Here is a 20,859-nt window from a genome sequence, read left to right as displayed (position 1 = left end):
AAAGGATGTTCAAAAATTAATTCATATCTTGTACAAATTGGTATCCAAGAAATCATGACCTAATAGGCATCACATATGTGAATGAAAAAATTCACTTTCAGCAATGAATGTTGATGACACTCCTTTAGCAAGAGTTGTACCGAGCTACCCACAACTCCTCAGCACTCACTATTCTCATACATGCGGTCGGACAATGTCCAAGGGTGCAGTGATTCTGTCCAGAGGCTTTTCTGGGCCGTTAGAGCTGTCTCAGCCTGTGTACAGGGTTATACAGACACTCTAGGGCATTCATGACTCTGATCACTGGAGCAGCCCTGTACTAACTGCAAATTTATGGAGGAAACTTTCAAGTCCTCTTGCCCCCCAGTTGGGGTAACTCTGTTACCTATTTCATGTGGTCTCAGTTCTCCAACAAAAATGATCTCGGCCTGCTCATCTTACTTCCATTTCACTACATGGCATAACTAGAAGTTGACTAGGTATTCTGCTTTAATGTATATGCAAAGCCCTCTTGTTCAGGAATGTTTGTAGAATAATATTTCTAAATTAGGAATACAATTGGTCTTGTTCTTTCCTGAGGGATAAAATGTCATCTCTCTTCTTCTCTCCCTCTCTCCTTTCTTCCTAACTCAGCTAACCCTCTATCTGAAAGAATTACAAAGGAAGAAATCTAGGGCATTGTTTAGCATTCTCAGGAGGATTGGAAATGTTGGAATGACAGCGAGTATCACACATACACTGCTTGAAGTATTTTGTAGGATCCAAGGGAAGAGAAAATTTTGACATTCCAGAAAATTTAAGTCATCCTTTTAATATCAGGACCAGAAAGAAACAGGTCACACGGGCAAGAGCCATAAAACTAATTATCTTGACTCTTTCCAGAATACCTGAGCTATAAATGTACAGGGAATCCTGTAATCAGATGCAAAGTTGTGTATAATATACTTAGTTCCCAAATGTAACTAGGAATTTTATGTATATAATGTGAAAAATCGTTCCAAAGTATTTGAGACTCCAAAAACTTTCCTAGCTAGCATTCAATATTCTTGCTTAACTTCTCCTTATACCCCTAACTGTATTGAGCATGCATAGACACACAAAAGCTAGGATCAACTATTACCGCTTAAGAAAGAAAAGGAGGAAAAAGGCTGTATTATAGGGATTTCGTTTTCTTCCTCAACTCTTGAAGAAGCCTATTTGTATCAGCCCGTGTCAGACAACAAAGTACTTATCAATAAAGTTTTATGAATGTGGTCACATATGAAATATAAGAGCATTCAGTTTCTACCTCTCCTTTTCTCATAAATCCTACATCAGATAGACATTAGCTATATCTGCCAATGTTTCCACGGAATCTTAAAGACTATTCACTGCAAAGCTGGCAGTGTAGCCTGAAAGCAAGTTATGTCTGCGTTGCAACTTCACACTAAGTGGTTTAAAAATACAACTAAATGTGGCCTGTCTTTATCTTGATTATAAGACATAAATTATCCCAAGAATATTCTTAGTAAAAATTGCGTCTCCCGGTCAAGCCACTTCTATTTAAAAGGACACAGGTCAGTTTTTAGGAGTTTAGGTGTTATTTGGAAGTTAGGAGCATCTAAATATGGAATATAACTCCATTAAATTATAGTATATTTTATATCAAAGAGAAACGACAAAAATAAGAAATGTTTTAAGTATTTTTTCGTATAGCGTGTTCATATATAATTACTTCAGTAGTCTCAATGTAGTCATGCAATTGTTTGGGTAAAGAACTAAACTTGAAGTTAAATAGCATAGGTCTGAATTCTTATGGTTTATAACATTCATATATTTTATATGTTCCAGAATAATATGTAATTTCTAAGTTTATAACATAATAATTACAGAAATCTAGGTAAAGTAATACTTCTGTGACACAGTCTCTTCATCTACAAAATGGAATATTGCTTTTCTCCTTAAATTTATATTAAAAATTGGAGAAGTAATATATGTGAAAGAACCTTACATTAAATATGCAAGTTTTATTTGTTGAATTCAAACAGTCATTAAAGAACAAAATAAAACATTACATTTGGATTAACAAAGTAGATACATATATCTCAATCTGAGAAACCTTTAAGCTCTCTTGACCATAAAATGACATTGGATCCTATAAGAGAGTTTGGTAAATATTTGAAAGATATTTCAATTTCACACCTAAATGTTGATTCTGACATTTATTTCCTAAACTTATCATTTGTATACTTACCTGCTATTAAATCCACAGGGGTCATGTCACTAACTGTATGCCCACCGATTTTATTGAGAGGTATTCAGCAAGGCCCACAAAGTAAGTATTGAATTTTTTTAAAAAACAGACCCAAAACACCTAAAAGCAAAACACTTAGTAAATTCTTATAATCATGAAGATCACAAATTAGTGCTATTAGTAAGAAAGAAACTTCTAAACCAAATAAAGTCCTAATACCTCCAACGAATTTTGTCTCTCTGATACACACACACACGATTAAAAAAAAAAATGAAGGAAATGTAAAAAAATAAATAAATGAAGGAAGTTCTGTGGGAAATGTCCATAATTTCATGCCCAGAATTTCCCTATCAATCTCTTTCCCCAAAGTTCTTCCGAGAAAATAAAGTTGCCTTTCTCTCAACGTTAACTCATCACTTTTCTCATAGCATTTTCAAAAGAAATATTTCCTGTCAGCCGGCCACTTAAACTTTGTGCTGTTAAAGAAATCCAAAAAGGTATCAATTTTGCAACAAAGGATAAAGAGGAGACGAAGTGAACCAACATGGCTTTTAAGCTAAATTGCCGTCACCTGTCACAGGTTGTCTAGCGAGCCTCAAGTTCCCTCTAATAAGCTTATGGAGGGTGCGGAGCAAAGGCACCTCAAGGTGCTCTGCGGGTTTTCCCCTGGTAAATTAGGCTGAAAGGAAAAGAGTCCCACCCCCCACCCCCAAACTTGGAGACCAGGGCTGCCCTGCCGAATGCTGTGCCCAGACCTCCTACTTCCACGCCCTTCCAGTCCTTTCCTCGGCTTGGAAAATTGGGCATGAGGCAAGCAAAAGGAAGGACAGAAGGCCAAAACGGGCATCCGGGAAGCCAAATTTCTGTCTCAAAAGCTCGTCTAGAAACGCGTACATAGCGCGTGCCTTGCGGACATCTCCTAAAACCCCGTTCACTGAAGCTAATTCCTCCCGAACGCCCCCACGCCGGCTGAGGATCGCAACCGCCCATCCGCCCCTCCAGCCTGTGCAGCCGCCCCCAAAACCTCCCGTGAATCGGGAAATGTCAAGGCAGCAGCGCTTGGGGAGCCGAGCAGCCTCGCCAGTTCCAAGTCTCTGGTTCGAGACCCCTCGCTTCGCCTCTTTGGGGAACTCACCTGGAGTCAGGTTTAGATGGCAGCCTCCACCCAGGGGACCGGGAAGCGGCCCCGGGAAGCGCCGCCGCGTCCTGTGAATAACGAGCGCAGCGCAGCGGAGCAGCTCCCCCTGGACTGGCCGCTCCCCGATTCCTCCCGCTCTGTCCGGGAACCGTCCCTCCGTTCTTTCCTCTCCCTCCCCTGCCTGCAGCCGCCGCGCTCCCTCCTCCTGCTGGCGGCTCAGGGCTGTGCTTCCGCCTCCCTCCTGCGGGCGCACGAGCTGCCCGCGCTGCTAATGAGCAGGCTCCAGGCTCCGCCCGGCCAGGGGTGCGCACACGCCCCACGCCGGAGACGAGCTCCCGGGAGCGGAGCTATGGATACGCCTGGTGCGGCCGCTGGAGAAATGAACTGGAGGAGGCATCCAGCATCTCACACTTTCTGGCCACTCAGCTTAACTAAGCCATAACCCCAGACTTCTTCCTAAATCTCCAGTAATTTACAGGTGCTGAAAAGTCAATGAGGGGTTTGAGCACAATCTGTGTTAACAGTATTGCCAGTATAGAGATGCTAATCTGGCTAGATTCTAGGGATGAAATGTTCAAGGGACGGTATATGATTCTTTCTGGTGGTTATTTTGACATATTTTGGCTATACTTACAGATCTGTAAAATAAACCAGCAATCTTCTAATCATGACAACACAGATTCCTAATTGAAGGCAGCTGATACTTATTAAATACCAGGCTCTGTTTAATAGGCTCTTCTTTCCCAGCTGATCTTTACTACAATTCTGTGAGCACTACTAGCACCCCTATTCTATATTTTAAGAATTTGGGTTTAACTTTTAAAACAAGACGGTCTTAAAACAAGACTAAGGATCATGTCCAACCTTGCAGAGATTCTAAGTTTCTGAGCCTAAATAATAACTGATATCTGCAGCTCCCACAACCCATACCCTGTGTATAATGTGTTGCAGCATCTTGGATGGTACTGTGTAACTGAACCAACAAAGATAATAGGACCATCAGCAAATACACACCACGAGACTAATGAATACCTAGAATCCTAGTGAGACTTGTAAATAGTCAAGCACCCTAAGTAACAATAGTTCAAGTGCATGCTAAACATGGTGATTACTTATAAAAGAACAGCAACCAGTATGAGTGAAGACAGGCAAATAATGTTCAAAATGTTCAGAATCAATGTCCAGCCACTTATGAGTTGAATTCCCCACTCTAAAAAGGAGGCCAGATGTGATGTATTCTAAGAAGTCTACAATGGGCGTGGTCTTTTCGCAACCAAAAAGGGCTTTTTAAACACTTATATCCCATTAAGAATATGCAATAGCTAATTAATATTAAATCTGAAAATCAGTGATAATTTATTTCAACTAACCTTACATGAAAAAATCATTACTCATTCAAGCTTTTAGAATTAGATTAAATAGCATTGAGTATCAAATTTACTTCAACCCATAGAAATAATAGACAGTTAATTAATAAAGTAAGTAATTTAATTAACTTTACTTTTGTGTCATGATGTATTTTTCCTTAGGAAAAGGATAAGACATTTTTTCCATGGTATAAAACACTAGAATATGACTTTTATATTTTTCTTCATGAAGATTAAAGAATTAATAAAATAAGTACAGACATATTGTCAACAAATCTATCCAGATCATTCATTCTCCACTCAAGAAATTATGCTAGGCAAGCTTTATTTCTCCATATGTACAAGGCAATTCAGAGGTCAAAAATTTGAAAACACTTCAATGAACATCAACCATTAATTAACTAAGAGTAGATTTTATTTATAAACAACTTTAAAAGACTATAAAAAAGGTATAACAAACTTCTACTTTATCAGTACTGCTACTCCTGTTGAACACAAAGATATATAATTATAGTTTTCTCCCTATTTAAAATATTTATTGATTCTGGCATAATAATGTCATACTCATCCCTCAATAATCAGTGTACATGGAACCAGAAATCTTTTCTTTCACCTAGTCAATTGAAGTATTTCTGTGTTTTGCATGTTAACACTCTATTTATTCTGTGTTTCTAGTGCTTATCCTCAAAATTTTTATAGTTCCGTTCACATATGAATTCTACCAATCAGCACTATATATAAATAATGCAACGTATAAAATGTGTTAAATAAATGGATGTAAGATTTATGCTAAATTTTTCACATAGTAAGTACTTCAAAACCCTTATTATTTTTCCTTAAGCTTTTATGTGCATATATTTTATCTCTCCAATTAAAGAATAAACTTCTAAATAAGAAGAGTTTTGTCTATAAATTTTACGCATTTTAATACATTATTAATCTAAAACCTTGGACTAGAGTTTGGAATTCTTTTATGTATTCATTTATTGATTCAAAAAATAGGTGTCCATGCCATTTTTTCTAAACCTTGTGCAAGATGTAGGGTATACAATGATGTCCAGACTTTAGAGTCCTTGACCTCATGGCGTTTAAAGTGCAGTAATGTACAGTAATTTTAAAATCTATTTATTATTATTTAAAACAATAAATGAATACATTCTTGTCGAAAATAACTGAAAAGTCTGTCTGAATTCCCTGGCCAAGGCCAAAACATGAAAGCAAAAGAGCTGCCTGAAAACAGTGCAAGCCACTCTCCAGAGGGTTTCTCTGTTGAAACAGCACATCGCATTATGGAAATAATGAGAAAAATTAGTAACTGTGCAAACGACAACACATATGCATCTTTGTGGTTTCTGACCTTTTAGCATCGTCGAAGCGAGACCACAAACCTTTCAACACCAGGCGTGGTATTAATCTTGCACAGAATATAATGTTTTCACATATTTTATTCTGATTTCCTACAAAGTAATTTCAATTTCTAGCTAAAGCTAATGGATTTTTCTAGTGAAAACATTGTGTACAGAATGACTTTCCAGTGAGATCCGCGTACCATGCGCCATTTTCATGTTCGTGCTCATTTCTCTGAAGTCTGTTTGCCTTTAATTCACCATAATAAAATTCCTTGTGTACTTTTATTGGCAACCATTGCATAGTGACACTTGCATCCAAATGTAATTCCATTTGAGCTTGGCAGTGTTTGCTTTTTTATCAGAAGAGGAAAGTTAGAGGGAACAAGGGGCAAAGATGTGTGTAAGAATATCTGAGGGACCATCACAGCATCATCACAAATTCAAGATTTTTTTGAAACATTAGACAAGGGACTGACAGCCATGCCCTGGGATGGCTGAAACACTTCACAACCTGCTCATGTTTATGACCAAAATCATCACCTAAAATGAATTCAATGTGTCAATATCATAATATTGTTTGTGTATAAGTAATCATGAAGCAGTTAGGGAAGGGAGTATAATCTAGTAAGAAATTGGAACAAAAAGTGTTAGACAAAATTCAAGAAGATTTAAAAGAAGAAAATTAACCTGTCTGATCTGAACAGAATTGGAAAAGCACATCAATCATAGCTCTATACATTGACCATAGACTTAAAGCATAACATAAAAATAAAGAAGGCAGATAACTCAGGAAAACATTTCTATTAAATCTACTCCGTAAAGTTTTCCCATACTTTTATTTTACTAACAGGAGCATACATTTAAATCTGACAAAATCATATATATTTTGTTGATTCAATTTGTAGCAGATAGAGGAGCATGTCCCAGTGCTATGACAGTGAGTTGTCACTATAACATACCACTGCTTTACATCTTACCCACAGGCTAAAATGTTTACCCCTAGAGTCGTGACTTTGTATATGACAGGAGATTGCTACTAAAAGTAAATATATTTGGCTGAAGGGTAGATACAACTTTAGGCCATTATATCATTCACTAAAATTTAGCTGGCATTTACATATTTACCTGCTTAGTTCATATGACAAATATGTTTGAGAGACTGCCATATACAAAAAAAAAAGATGGAACCATCTTACAAATTTAGAGATTACTTAAAGAAATGGAACTGAAGGGTTAACTGTGATGGCAAGAATGAAGAGAGCAAAACCAGAGGGTACTTCAAGGAGAACAGGCATGAGAGAGGCATTATAATTTGGAGGGTGCTATGATTTGAACCTATGTGCCCATCCAAAGTTTGTATGTTGAAACTAAAATCCCAGGACAATGACATCAAGAGATGGGGCTTTTGGTTAAGTGATTAAGTGAAGAAGGATCCACCCTCATGAATGAGATAAACGTCCTCGTAAAAGATGCTTTAGAGGAATGCCGGGCTCCTCAGTCTCTTCTGCCATGTCGTCACATTGTCCGTTTTTGCCCACTTTTGTCACGTGAAGACGAAGCAAGAAGGTGCCACCTCGGGACCAACTGCCAAATCTCCGCTGCCTTGATTTCGGACTTCTCAGCCCCAGAACTGTGAGAAATACATTTCTGTTTTTTATGAATTACTCAATCTGTGGCATTTTGTTATAGCAGCATACAGACAAAAACAGGGTAAACAGCCTGGTGAGAGTGGATATTTTAGAAACTTGAGATGATTCAATGTCGCTGATTCTCCATTTTCTCATATGTAAAATGAAGGAAATAATGCTGATTACTTCATAGTTCATTGTACAAATTAAATTAACTATGTAAATAAAGCAAGCAATATAGTTCCTTTTATCTGGTATACATTGTTTAAGTGTTGTTGTCATTACATGAGGAAAACAAGAACTTCCCCAAACAGAAGGATGTGGGAACCAAAACTAAGATATAAGAAAGGACCAAAGTTCACTGTGACAATCTGGTCAAGCGCTGGTTAGGGAAGATAGCATAATGTTACGCATAGATATTATTTGAGGATAATTTTCCTCCACCCCGAACTCCTCTAGCACTTTCCCTACGTCTTTCATTGCACTTCTTCATTTGTCTCTTTAATTACGGTTATTTATATAAATCTTTTAGCTTCCTACAAAAATAAGCTTGTAGTGGGACAGATTCTTGAGGATCTATGTCAAAGCAATTTTTCTATTTCCTACAGCAAGTAACCCAGTAGTAATCACACAGAATTTGTTAAAAGAATAAACATAGGAAGATTAATTTCCATTTTTTTCTTTGCTAATTTTTAATCAGAATTATACCATTGTTAGGGAGGGAGAAATTATAAATTGAGGACATGAGTATTAACATTTAAATCTGTTATTCTGCTTTATTTTAGAGCTTGCCATGTTTTGTGATTAAAAAAAGAAACAGGACATTCTATATAGCTGTTGCAAAACGTGTGGTCTGTTGGTGAACTAGCAGCACCAGCATTACCAAGATTTCCTTAGTTTGCAGGGCTACTGAGTCAGAATTCGCATTTTGACAAAACTCCAGGTGATTCATGCTCTGCATTTAAGTTGGAGAAGCACTGTTCTATAGTTCTCCTTATGTCCTAAATGCATTGTCAGTGAAAGAAAATACTATACGTATGATAATAATAACGGTAATATTAACAAAAATGTAACTATTAGTAATTTTCTATGCTCTCCCAGATACTAAGTCCTTTATTTAATACTTGTGATATTTCTGCGAAGTTGCAATTGATATCACCTACTAAACTGATACTCAGAAATCTGAGGTAATTCTCCAAGGTCACAAAGCTAGTGAATCACAAACCAGATTTTTAAACTCTTGCTGCTTCATTCCAAAGACTAAACCGTTTCTAACTCACGGTTAATACATTTGCTTCTGCCTTCCATTTCCTAAATATGGTTTCCTTTCTATTTCATTAGCTTTACTTATACATGACTGATTTTTAACCCTCTCTAACATTTGCAGAATATGGTGTACTATGGTTAATAAGGACAATATCAAGTAATATCATGTTGAGAAAGCGTGCAGAAGTAGCATCAAAAAACAGACTTTTTCCAAAATGTTTACTAAAAACTTTCAATAAAAACAAGATTTTCTACTTAGAATTTCTACCTTGCATAACTCAAATGGAGCATGACTATTAAAATGACAAATAGATTCCGTAGTTGCCTAAGAGCTAAGAATAAGAATTGCTATATAAAAAAGCATAAATATGCCATATGAATGACATGTATAAGAATCATGGGAGTGCTATTTGGTATTTAGTATTTAGTTCCATTCTGCAGCATGATCAAAAAGAAGCATCTGTATAGTTCACTGTGCATTATAGCACAATAAATCACCTCATTAGGCTCAGATATATGTAAAGATTTACAGTCTGGGAAAGTCCACTAGATATTCTTAATCACTTCTTAGACTGTACTGTCCCCCATATTTCTCTTTTTCTATAGAAAGGTTGCACATGGAAAGGCTTTATTTGAAATCCAGCAATGAATGGAATGTCTGTGAAGCAAGAAATAGATGGAAATTGACATTTTAAAAGAAAGTTTGGCTTCTGAAGAGATACAGCTGTGACCTTGGTCTTTTTGTTGGAGAGAAGTATTCCCTAGCCTTACTGTACTATTTTTCCCAAAGCACCCTCTCTATTGTTCTCCCTTCATCTCTGGCTCGTATCATATGGCCCCTCCCTCATTCTATCTGGTGAGTTCTGAGAAAAATGCTTAAATTCTGCAGAGAAGATTGAGAACAATGCTAAATATTCCTCAGAGAAGCAAAATATTATGTTAACAGTTTATATTTTCACATGAAATTGTCTATCTCTTCTCTCTGTCTCATGTGTGTATGTGTGTATGTGTGTATGTGTATATATATATATATATAATATACAGTAGATATGTATATATAGAGTATAATATTCAGTATATATGTATATATAGTATAATATACCGTATATATGTATATATATACAGTGTGTGTGTGTGTATATATATATACATATATATATGTATATATATACTACCATTTACCTCCCAGGCTATACGTCCTGACATCTTAAAAGTAGAAAGCCCTCACAGGCCGCGGTTGCTCATGACTGTAATCCCAGCACTTTGAGAGGCCGAGGCGTGCAGATCACCTGAGGTCGGGAGTTCAAGACCAGCCTGACCAACATGGTGAAACCCCATCTCTACTAAAAATACAAAAAATTAGCTGGGCGTTGTGTTGCGCACCTGTAATCCCAGCTACTCAGGAGGTGGAGGCAGGAGAATCACATGAACCCGGGAGTCGGAGGTTGTGTGAGCCGAGACCATGACATTGCACTGCAGCCTGGGCAATGAGAGCAAAACTCCATCAGAAAAAGAAAGGTGGATAGGCCTTAAAAGACTTTTGAAAATGAGATTTGTCGAATATTTATTAGAGATGAAGAAAATAAGTGCGGACCCACACGTAACTTGTCTGAGGTCACAGAAGTAGGGACCCACACGTAACTTGTCTGAGGTCACAGAGGTAGTCATGCTGCAGCAGCCTTATTGGTTTTCCTCTATGACATGCATTATTATTGTTTTTGATCATTTCAAGAGGTTTCTAGTCGATAGTGGGACAAAATTTCTAATTTGGGAACCTAATTTTCTCTGCAAATCTTCTTTACATCTCTAGCTTATTAATACACCTCAGAAGTGTTACAGGAATTAATTCGCAGGATTTTGAAGAATATTTTGAGGTATGCTGGGAAAAATCATGTCAAGTATCAATGATTAGAAACTAAACAATCAATATTAGATATTGTAAAATTATATTTAATCTTCCATATGGCATAAATAAGTTATTTTAATGTACAGTCGTTGTACTTTGTAAACTTGCATATAAAATATTTGAAAAAATAACTTTCAATATGTAAAATGTAAATATACAAAGGAAAGCATCGGAAAAAATAGATAAAAATAATCAGGCTAAGAAAACACTACAGTGTCACCCTCAGAAGACTATAGAAGGATTCTCACCCTCGAGAAACAGAGGAACTTGAACATGGAAATGACCCTCTGCTGGCCATACTGATTATGGTACATAATTTTAAAAGGCTTTTAGAGAGAAGGGAAATGTTTTATTATGCATTCAGCACAGTGTTATGGTGATGTTTCTTAACTATCAGCTATTTTTAAAATTCCTATAATCTTTCTATAGATGACAAAGTTACATAAATATGAAGGATAAGAAGGGCCCCTGCAAACCTGATAATACAATTCTCTTTTCAATGATAACGTATATCTAAGCGCGCATCTCCTAATCATATTGATGTGCATTAAGTGTTCTTTTACCTACACCTGTCAAAGTGGCTAAAGTAATCCTTCATGAGGAGATAATTTTTTTCTTTAGGTGATTTTTTCCGCATAATACCCTAACATTTCCAATTCCATCATTCTCGAAAAAGTTTACATGATATACATATACAATTACTAAAATTTTGGCGGCATAAATAATTTAAATGGACTTTACTTCAAAGATAATATTTACTTTTAAAGTTGTAAACCTTTGAATCATCAATTAATTAGAATTATCTTTTTCTTTATAAATAAAGTTTTTTGTCCCTACATATTTATGATTTGGAAATTTTCACCTGGAAAATTTCATTTTCAGTTGGATGCCTTGTCTTTAGTATAAAATTCAGTATTTCAATTTCAATATAATTTTTTGATTGATTTTAATGCAGACAACAGAAAGGAATATCTTCAAATATAAACTACACAGAATCATTCTGTGAAACTTCTTTCTGATCTGTGCATTCAGCTAACAGAGTTAAACCGTACATTTGATTGAGCAGTTCTGAACACTCTTTCTGTAGAAAATGCAACTGGACATTTGGAGCGCTAAGAGGGTAGTAGTGGAAAAAGGAATATATTCAAATATAAAGTACACAGAAGCATTCTGTGAAATTTCTTTCTGTTCTCTGCAACTTCTTTCTGTTCTCTGCATTCAACTAACAGAGTTGAGCCTTACTTTTGAAGGAGAAGTTCTGAAACACTCTTTGTGTAGAAACTGAAATTGGACATTCGGAGAGCTAAGAGGATAATAGTCGAAAAAGGAATATCTTCAGCTAAATACTACACAGAAGCATTCTGTGAAACTTATTTCTGATATGTGAATTCAACTAACAGAGTAAAACCATACTTTTGATTGAGCCGTTATGAACACTCTTTCTGAAGAAAATGCAAGTGGACATTCGGAGCACTAAGAAGGTAATACTGGAAAAAGGAATATATTCAAATATAAACTACACAGAAGAATTCTGTGAAACTTCTTTCTGTTCTGTGCATTCAACTAACAGAGTTGAACCTTACTTTTGATTGAGCCGTCCTGAAACACTCATTCTGTAGAAACTGCAATTGGACATTCTGAGCGCTAAGTGGCCTATATTGGGAAAAAGAATATCTCCAAATAAAAACTACTCAGAAGAATTCTGTGAAACTTATTCCTGATCTGTGCATTCAGCTAACAGAGTTAAACCACACTTTTGATTGAGCAGTTATTAAACACTGTTTCTGTAGGAAATGCAAGTGGACATTAGGAGCGCTAAGATTGTAATAGTGGAAAAAGGAATATCCCCAAATAAAAACTACACAGAAGCATTCTCTGAAACTCCTTTCTGTTCTCTGCATTAAACTAACAGAGTTGAGCCTTACTTTTGAAGGTGCTGTTCTGAAACACTCTTTGTGTAGAAACTGCCAGTGGATATGCGGAACGCTAAGAGGGTAATAGTCGAAAAAGGAATATCTTCAACTAAATACTAAACAGAAGCATTCTGTGAAACTTCTTTCTGTTCTGTGCATTCAACTAAAAGAGTTGAACCTTACTTTTGATTGAGCCGTTCTGAAACACTCTTTCTGTAGAAAATGCAAGTGGTGATTCGGAGCGCTAAGAGGGTAATAGTGGAAAAAGGAGTATCTTCAAATATAAACTACACAGAAGCATTCTGTAAAACTTCTTTCTGTTCCTTGCATTCAACTAACAATATTGAACCTTACTTTTGATTGACCAGTTCTGAAACTCTCTTTCTGTAGCTACTGCAATTGGAAATTCTGAGCGCGAAGAGACCTATATTGGAAAAAGGAATATGTTCAAATAAAAACTACACAGAAGAATTCTGTGAAACTTCTTTCTGATTTGTGCATTCAACTAACAGAGTTAAACCATACTTTTGATTGAGCAGTTCTGAACACTCTTTCTGTAGAAAATGCAAGTGGACATTCGGAGCTCTAAGAGGGTAATAGTGGAAAAAGTAATATCGTCAAATAAGAACTACAGACAGGCATTCTGTGAAACTACTTTCTGTTCTGTGCATTCAACTAACAGAGTTGAAACTTACTTTTGATTGAGCCGTCCTGAAACACTCATTCTGTAGAAACTGCAATTGGACATTCTGAGCGCTAAGTGGCCTATATTGGGAAAAAGAATATCTCCAAATAAAAACTACTCAGAAGAATTCTGTGAAACTTATTTCTGATCTGTGCATTCAGCTAACAGAGTTAAACCAAACTTTTGATTGAGCAATTATTAAACACTGTTTCTGTAGGAAATGCAAGTGGACATTAGGAGCGCTAAGATTGTAATAGTGGAAAAAGGAATATCCCCAAATAAAAACTACACAGAGGCATTCTCTGAAACTCCTTTCTGTTCTCTGCATTAAACTAACAGAGTTGAGCCTTACTTTTGAAGGTGCTGTTCTGAAACACTCTTTGTGTAGAAACTGCCAGTGGATATGCGGAACGCTAAGAGGGTAATAGTCGAAAAAGGAATATCTTCAACTAAATACTAAACAGAAGCATTCTGTGAAACTTCTTTCTGTTCTGTGCATTCAACTAAAAGAGTTGAACCTTACTTTTGATTGAGCCGTTCTGAAACACTCTTTCTGTAGAAAAGGCAAGTGGTGATTCGGAGCGCTAAGAGGGTAATAGTGGAAAAAGGAGTATCTTCAAATATAAACTACACAGAAGCATTCTGTAAAACTTCTTACTGTTCCTTGCATTCAACTAACAATATTGAACCTTACTTTTGATTGACCAGTTCTGAAACTCTCTTTCTGTAGATACTGCAATTGGAAATTCTGAGCGCTAAGAGTCCTATATTGGAAAAAGGAATATGTTAAAATAAAAACTACACAGAAGAATTCTGTGAAACTTCTTTCTGATCTGTGCATTCAACTAACAGAGTTAAACCATACTTTTGATTGAGCAGTTCTGAACACTCTTTCTGTAGAAAATGCAAGTGGACATTCGGAGCTCTAAGAGGGTAATAGTGGAAAAAGTAATATCGTCAAATAAGAACTACAGACAGGCATTCTGTGAAACTACTTTCTGTTCTGTGCATTCAAATAACAGAGTTGAACCTTACTTATGATAGAGCCATTCTGAAACACTCTTTCTGTAGAAAATTCAATTGGACAATCTGAGCGATAAGAGGCCTATATTGGGAAAAAGAATATCTTCAAATAAAAACTACACAGAAGCATTCTGTGAAACTTTTTCTGATCTGTGCATTCAGCAAACAGAGTTAAATCATACATTTGATTGATCAGTTCTGAACACTCTTTCTGTAGAAAATGCAACTGGACATTTGGAGCACTAAGAGGGTAGTAGTGCAAAAAGGAATATATTCCAATATAAACTACACAGAAGCATTCTGTGAAACTTCTTTCTGTTCTGTGCATTCAACTAACATAGTTGAACCTTACTTTTGATTGAGCCTTTCTGAAACACTCTTTCTGTAGAAACTGCAATTGGACATTCTGAGCGCTAAGAGGCCTATATTGGTAAAAAGAATATCTTCATATAAACACTACACAGCAGCATTCTGTGAAACTTCTTTCTGATCTGTGCATTCAGCTAACAGAGTTAAACCATACTTTTGATTGAGCAGTTCTGAAACACTCTTTCTGTAGAAAATGCAACTGGACATTCAGAGCGCTAAGCGGGTAATAGTGGAAAATGGAATATCTTCAAATATAAACTACACAGAAGAATTCTGTGAAACTTATTTCTGATCTGTGCATTCACCTAACAGAGTTAAACCATACTTTTGATAGAGCAGTTCTGAACACACTTTCTGTAGAAAATGCAAGTGGACATTCTGAGCTCTAAGAGGGTAACAGTGGAAAAAGGAATATTTTCAAATATAAACTACACAGAAGCAATCTGTGAAACTACATTCTGTTCTGTGCATTCAACTAACAGAGTTGAACCTTAATTTTGATTGAGCAGTTCTGAAACACTCTTTCTGTAGAAACTGTAATTGGATTTCTGAACGCTAAGAGGCCTATATTGAGAAAAATAATATCTTCAAATAAAAACTACAGAGATGCATTCTCTGAAACTTCTTTCTGTTCTGTGCATTCAGCTAACTGAATTAAACGATACATTTGATTTAGCAGTTCTGAAACACTCTTTCTGTAGAAAATGCAAGTGGACATTCGGTGTGCTAAGTTGGTAATTGTGGAAAAAGGAATATCTTCAAATAAAAACTACACAGATGCATTCTGTGAAACTTCTTTCTTATCTGTGCATTCAGCTAACAGAGTTAAACGATACTTTTGATTTAGCAGTTCTGAAACACTCTTTCTGTAGAAAATGCAAGTGGTCATTCGGTGCGCTAAGATGGTAATTGTGGAAAAAGGAATATCTTCAAATAAAAACTACAAAGAGGCATTCTCTGAAACTTGTTTCTGTTCTCTGCTTTCAACTAACAGGGTTGAGCCTTATTTTTGAAGGAGCAGTCCTGAAACACTCTTTCTGTAGAAACTGCAAGTGGACATTCGGAGCGCTAAGAGGGTAATAGTGGAAAAAGGAATATCTTCAAATAAATACTACACAGAAGCATTCTGTGAAACTACTCTCTGTTCTGTGCATTCAACTAAATGAGTTGAACCCTACTTTTGATTGAGCCATTCTGAAACACTCTTTCTGTAGAAACTGCAATTGGATATTCGGAGCGCTAAGAGGCCTATATTGGAAAAAGGACTATCTTCAAATAAAAACTACACAGAAGCATTCCGTGAAACTTCGTACTGATCTGTGCATTCAGCTAACAGAATTAAACCATACTTTTGATTGAGCAGTTCGGAAGCACTCATTCTGTAGAAAATGCAAGTGGACATTCGGAGCGCTTAGAAGGTAATAGTGGAAAAAGGAACATCTTCAAATATAAACTACACAGAAGCATTCTATGAAACTTCTTTCTGTTCCGTTCACTCAACTAACAGAGTTGAACCTTACATTTGATTAAGCAGTTCAGAAACACTCTTTCTGTAGATACTGCAATTGGACATTCTGAGCGCTAAGACTCCTATATTGGAGAAAGGAATATCTTCAAATAAAAAGTACACAGAAGCATTCTGTGAAAATTCTTTCTGATCTGTGCATTCAAATAACAGAGTAAAACCATACTTTTGATTGAGCCGTTCAGAACACTCTTTCTGTAGAAAATGCAAGTGGACATTCGGAGCACTAAGAGGGTAATACTGGAAAAAGGAATATATTCAAATATAAACTACACAGAAGCATTCTGTGAAACTTCTTGCTGCTCTGTGCATTCAAGTAACAGAGTTGAACCTTACTTTTGATTGAGCCTTTCTGAAACTCTCTTTCTGTAGAAAATGCAAGTGGACATTCCGAGCGCTAAGATGGTAATAGTGGAAAAAGGAATACATTCAAATATAAACTACACAGAAGCATTCTGTGAAACTTCTTTCTGTTCTGTGCATTCAACTAACAGAGTTGAACCTTACTTTTGATTGAGCCTTCTGAAACACTCATTTTGTAGAAACGGCAATTGGACATTCTGAGCGCTAAGTGGCCTATATTGGGAAAAAGAATATCTCCAAATAAAAACTACTCAGAAGCATTCTGTGAAACTTATTTCTGATCTGTGCATTCAGCTAACAGAGTTAAACCATACTTTTGATTGAGAAGTTATGAGACACTCTTTCTGTAGAAAACGCAAGTGGACATTTGGAGCGCTAAAATTGTATTAGTGGAAAAAGGAATATCCCCAAATTAAAACTACACAGAAGCATTCTCTGAAACTCCTTTCTGTTCTCTGCATTCAACTAACAGATTTGAGCCTTACTTTGAAGGAGCTGTTCTGAAACACTCTTTGTGTAGAAACTGCCAGTGGACATTCGGAACGCTAAGAGGGTAATAGTCGAAAAAGGAATATCTATAACTAAATACTACACAGAAGCATTCTGTGAAACTTATTTCTGTTCTGTGCATTCAACTAAACGAGTTCAACCTTACTTTTGATTGAGCCGTTCTGAAACACTCTTTCTGTAGAAAATGCAAGTGGTGATTCGGAGCGCTAAGAGGGTAATAGTGGAAAAAGGAATATCTTCAAATATAAACTACACAGAAGCATTCTCTGAAACTTCTTTCTGTTCCGTGCATTCAACTAACAGTATTGAACCTTACTTTTGATTGAGCAGTTCTGAAACTCTCTTTCTGTAGATACTGCAATTGGACATTCTGAGCGCTAAGAGACCTATATTGGAAAAAGGAATATCTTCAAATAAAAACTACACAGAAGAATTCTGTGAAACTTCTTTCTGATCTGTGCATTCAACTAACAGAGTTAAACCATACTTTTGATGGAGCAGTTCTGAACACTCTTTCTGTAGAAAATGCAAGTGGACATTCCGAGCTCTAAGAGGGTAATAGTGGAAAAAGTAATATCGTCAAATATGAACTACAGAGAAGCATTCTGTGAAACTACTTTCTGTTCTGTGCATTGAAATAGCAGAGTTGAACCTTACTATTGAAAGAGCCATTCTGAAACACTCTTTCTGTAGAAACTGCAATTGGACAACCTGAGCACTAAGAGGCCTATATTGGGAAAAAGTATATCTTCAAATAAAAACTACACAGAAGCATTCTGTGCAACTTCTTTCTAATCTGTGCATTCAGCTAAGAGAGTTAAATCATACATTTGATTGAGCAGTTCTGAACACTCTTTCTGTAGAAAATGCAACTGGACATTTGGAGCGCTAAGAGGGTAGTAGTGGAAAAAGTAATATATTCAAATATAAACTACACAGAAGCATTCTGTGAAACTACTTTCTGTTCTGTGCATTCAACTAACAGGGTTGAACCTTACTTTTGATTGAGCCTTTCTGAAACACTCTTTCTGTAGAAACTGCAATTGGACATTCTGAGCGCTAAGAGCCCTATATTGGTAAAAAGAATATCTTCATATAAACATTACACCGCAGCATTCTGTGAAACTTCTTTCTGTTCTGTGCATTCAGCTAACAGAGTTAAACCATTCTTTTGACTGAGCAGTTCTGAAACACTCTTTCTGTAGAAAATGCAACTGGAGATTCAGAGCGCTAAGTGGGTAATAGTGGAAAATGGAATATCTTCAAATATAAACTACACTGAAGAATTCTGTGAAACTTCTTTCTGATCTGTGCATTCACCTAACAGGGTTAAACCACTCTTATGATTGAGCAGTTCTGAACACTCCTTCTGTAGAAAATGCAACTGGACTTTTGGAGCGCTAAGAGGTTACTGGTGGAAAAAGGAATACCTTCAAATAAATACTACACAGAAGCATTCTGTGAAACTTCTTTCCGTTCTGTGAATTCAACTAAAAGAGTTGAACCCTACTTTTCATTGAGGCGTTCTGAAACACTTTTTCTGTAGAAACTGAAATTGGATATTCGGAGCGCTAAGAGGCCTATATTTGGGAAAGGACTATCTTCAAATAAAAACTACACAGAAACATTCTGTGAAACTTCGTACTGATCTGTGCATTCAGCTAACAGAGTTAAACCATACTTTTGATTGAGCAGTTCGGAAACACACTTTCTGTAGAAAATGCAAGTGGACATTCGGAGAGCTTAGAAGGTAATAGTGGAAAAAGGAATATCTTCAAATATAAACTACACAGAATCATTCTCTGAAACTTCTGTTCTGTTCATTCAACTAAAAGAGTTGAACCTTACTTTTGATTGAGCCTTTCTGAAACACTCTCTCTGTAGAAACTGCAATTGGACATTCTGTGCGCTAAGAGGCCTATATTGCTAAAAAGAATAACTTCATATAAACACTACACAGCAGCATTCTGTGAAACTTCTTTCTGATCTGTGCATTCAGCTAACAGAGTTAAAATATACTTTTGATTGAGCAGTTCTGAAACACTCTTTCTGTAGAAAATGCAACTGGACATTCAGAGCGCTAAGTGGGTAATCGTGGAAAATGGAATATCTTCAAATATAAACTACACAGAAAAATTCTGTGAAACTTATTTCTGATCTGTGCATTCACCTAAAGAGTTAAAACATACTTTTGATAGAGCAGTTCTGAACACACTTTCTGTAGAAAATGCAAGTGGACATTCTGAGCTCTAAGAGGGTAACAGTGGAAAAAGGAATATCTTCAAATACAAACTACACAGAAGCAATCTGTGAAACTACATTCTGTTCTGTGCATTCAACTAAGAGATTTGAACCTTAGTATTGATTGAGACGTTCTGAAACACTCTTTCTGTAGAAAATGCAAGTGGAGATTTGGAGCGCTAAGAGGGTAATAGTGGAAAAAGGAATGTCTTCAAATATAAACTACACTGAATCATTCTGTGAAACTTCTTTCTGATCTGTGCATTCAGCTAACAGAGTTAAACCATACTTTTGATTGAGCAGATCTGAACACTCTTTCTGTAGAAAATGCAACTGGACATTTGGAGCGCTAAGAGGGTAGTAGTGGAAAAAGGAATATATTCAAATATAAACTACACAGAAGCATTCTGTGAAACTTTTTCTGATCTGAGCATTCAGCTAACAGAGTTAAAAAATACTTTTGATTGAGCAGTTTTGAAACACTCTGTCTGTAGAAAATGCAACTGGACATTCGTAGCGCTAAGTGGGTAATAGTGGAAAAAAGAATATGTTCAAATATAAACTACACAGAAGCATTGTATGAAACTTCTTTCTGTTCTGTGCATTCAAATAACAGAGTTGAACCTTACTTTTGATTGAGCCGTTCTGAAACACTCTTTCTGTAGAAACTGCAATTGGACATTCTGAGTGCTAAGAGGCCTATATTGGGAAAAATAATATCTTCAAATAAAAACTACACAGAAGCATTGTGTGAAACTTATTTCTGATATGTGCATTCAGCTAACAGAGTTAAACCATACTTTTGATTGCGCAGTGCCGAACACTCTTTCTGTAGAAAATGCAAGTGGACATTCGGAGCACTAAGAGGGTAATAGTGGAAAAAGGAATATATTCAAATATAAACTACACAGTAGCATTCTGTGAAACTTCTTTCTGTTCTGTGCATTCAGCTAACAGAGTTGAACCTTACTTTTGATTGAGCCTTTCGGAAACACTCTTTCTGTAGAAACTGCAATTGGACATTCTAAGCGCTAAGAGGCCTATATTGGGAAAAAGAATATCTTCAAATAAAAACTACACAGATGCATTCTGTGCAACTTATTTCTGATCTGTAAATTCAGTTAACAGAGCTAAACCATATTTTTGATTGAGCAGTTATGAAACACTCTTTTTGTAGAAAATGCAAGTGGACATTCGGAGCGCTAAGATTGTAATAGAGGAAAAAGGAATATCTCCAATTAAAAACTACACAGAAGCATTCTCTGAAACCCCTTTATGTTCTCCGCATTCAACTAACAGAGTTGAGCCTTACTTTTGAAGGAGCAGTTCTGAAACACTCTTTG

Source organism: Symphalangus syndactylus, chromosome Y (genome assembly GCF_028878055.3).
Source record: "Symphalangus syndactylus isolate Jambi chromosome Y, NHGRI_mSymSyn1-v2.1_pri, whole genome shotgun sequence".
Lineage (NCBI taxonomy): Eukaryota > Metazoa > Chordata > Mammalia > Primates > Hylobatidae > Symphalangus > Symphalangus syndactylus.
Note: the sequence above shows the minus strand (reverse complement) of the source record.